The 2,500-nt window shown below is 66.6% G+C and overlaps 1 non-coding gene across 1 annotated transcript; it reads right to left on the bottom strand.

The window, feature by feature from the left end:
- Positions 1 to 1,181: 1,181 nt before the first annotated feature.
- On the bottom strand, positions 1,182 to 1,335 carry LOC140472949 (5.8S ribosomal RNA). The gene has a single exon (XR_011957973.1). It is a non-coding gene; the product is annotated as a 5.8S ribosomal RNA (ribosomal RNA).
- Positions 1,336 to 2,500: the final 1,165 nt, after the last annotated feature.

The raw sequence follows: 2,500 nt of genomic DNA, 5'->3' as shown, positions 1-2,500 counted from the left end.
CTGATTCCTGCCTTGCCGGAGGCCCGGTCGCGGGGGTGACGACCCGCCGCCCGGGACGTGCGAGGCACCAGCAGACAGAGACTGCCCGACGGTCAGAGAGAGGGAGAGAGGAGTGCCGAGGCTCAAGTGGCGAACGGTCGCGCAGGCACGCCACGCACATCGATCGCCAGCCGCGGAACGGCACGGCCTTCAGTGGGGCCGGCGGGCGACGCCGCTCCTGAACCCAGCGGCCCCGAGCCGGACGAGTTGAGGAAGGCACGCCGACGGTGACAGGGTACGGAAGACACAGCGGTGGCCTTCTGGCGACTTGGCCCCCGACAGCCCGACGTTCCGCCGTCCTCCCGATGGCCAGGAGGACCGTGCGGGGGTCGGCCGACGGCGTGGTAGGTGTGCCTGCACGGTGACGGAGCACACACCACGCCCGCCAACCCCTCCGTACCTCCCGAGACCGGTGGCAGGACGGAGCGGAAAACGTGCGGACTGAACGGGAGAGCCAAGAGCCAGCGATCCACGCGCGTGCGACCGTCCAAGTCACAGCGTTCGACGAAAACCTCCTCCCTCGGCCAGGCACTCGGCGCCAGCAGGGGAGACAGGATCAGACGCCCCGCCGGCCACTTAAGGCCGAGGACGAACCACGAGACGGGCGGCTGCAGCAGCGGGCGGCCTGCAGCTCCCAGCACTCTCAATCGATCAACCATCGAGTCGGGTCAGCGTGTCAAACCGGCGAGCTCCACGGTCAGGCCGGCGGCGCACCAGCACCGGACCTCCGCGGCTCCCTTCACTCTTTCCACTGCCAGCCAACCGAGAGACGGACCCAATGCGGACGTGCAGAGCTTAGGCAGACCCCCCACTGGAGGCTCAACACTTCGTGGCAGCTCCGTGTCCCAGAGACCAGGAGGGTTGGCACACACACACAGTGTGAACCACCGACAGCCATTCTGGGACCGGTGACAGCCGTGCTGGCCCCACTGCCACGACACAGACGGACGCCAGGCCGCGCTCCCCGGCGGGGGGATGGCGTCGAGCCTGACGAACGGAATGTGCAGGGTGGGGGGGAAAGGCCAAGCGCTCCGACGCCGGAGGGCTCCGGAGTCTGAACTTAGGGGGACAAAGAGGACGGGTCCTCTGCGACACCCCAGCCGCGCTCTCGCCAGCCAAGGCGAGTGCGATTGATTGCCAAACGACCCTCAGACAGGCGTGGCCCCGGGAAGAACCCGGGGCCGCAAAGTGCGTTCAAAGTGTCGATGATCAATGTGTCCTGCAATTCACATTAATTCTCGCAGCTAGCTGCGTTCGTCATCGACGCACGAGCCGAGTGATCCACCGTCAAGAGTTGTCTGAGTTTGTTTTAGGTCTCTCCCTCGCCAGAGGAAAGCGACCCGGACCGCACATACGCTCCCCACCTTGAGCTACAGCCACCTGCACGCCGGCGTGCGGGCGGAGCAGGGTGGCGTGAAGCGATGGGGAGCACCATCCTGGTGCGGCCCGCAGAAACATACGTCTATTGGGGGGAGGAGGACAGGGCGCCCAAGAGGCGATGCGTGCCCCAACGCACCGCAGCGACGGAGGCAGGATCACCGCCACCATGTCGCCCGCCTAGTATCACGAGGCGTGCAGCAGCTTTGCCCTAGGAAAAGCAGAGGCGGGAACGGGCACCGGCCATCGGTTCGGCAGCGTCACTGACGCGTGCACGTGGCGGCGTGTCGGCGAGCGGACTTCCTGCGAGGAGGCGGGGGCGGCACTCGCCCGAGCAGACGCCCGCCCGGCCCAGCCACCGCCGAGGTGGACTGGGAGTCGCGGCAACGGCTCGTCATACTCGTTCCCACACTCACAGCGCAGCTTGCCCGCAAGCCACCGACCACCGATCGACGCCAGGCGCCCCGACCGAGAGCGGGATCGCTCGTTCGCCCTGCTGGCAGTTCGCTGGGGATCACTACTGCACGGAGCTCGGAGACCGACGGGCGGCAACTCGAGAGTCTTTAAACCACCACCCCCATCCCGCAAGTGCAAAGAGGCTGTATACGCACAGACGGGTGAGGGGAATAGGTACCCCGTCGGGTTTGAAGGGAGCGTGACTAGATAGCAACGATGTAAACCCAGCCGATTTGGGAGCGAAAGACCGGCGCCTGCATCACCGGCTTCGTTTCCCGTGGCTGGAGAGTACACCGAAACCCTCCGTCTGTCGCGAGCTCCCGACGACGCGGTGCCGCCAAGCAGCAGGGCCGGACCTGGTGTGGCTCCCCTCGTCGATCACAGACCGGTCGGCACTACTGACGAGACGGTGGAACGGGCTTCGCCCCTTGTGACGAAGGGTGATGCGAACCCGCCCGCCCGCGTGCGTTCGGGGTGGACTCGGCAAACGGAGATTTGAAATCGGAAAGTGTCCTCCTGCCCCGCGCAGGTAGGCGCCCAACAGTTGTGGGGGGTTTGGCGGTGACCACGGCTGCAGGGCCTGCTACCCCGACGAGCTCTCCTGCTGGCCCCGAAACCACCCTCGCGA

The sequence above is a fragment of the Chiloscyllium punctatum genome, unplaced genomic scaffold, assembly GCF_047496795.1.
Source record: "Chiloscyllium punctatum isolate Juve2018m unplaced genomic scaffold, sChiPun1.3 scaffold_472, whole genome shotgun sequence".
Classification (NCBI taxonomy): Eukaryota; Metazoa; Chordata; class Chondrichthyes; order Orectolobiformes; family Hemiscylliidae; genus Chiloscyllium; species Chiloscyllium punctatum.
Note: the sequence above shows the minus strand (reverse complement) of the source record. Positions and strands in the feature narration are given on the sequence as shown.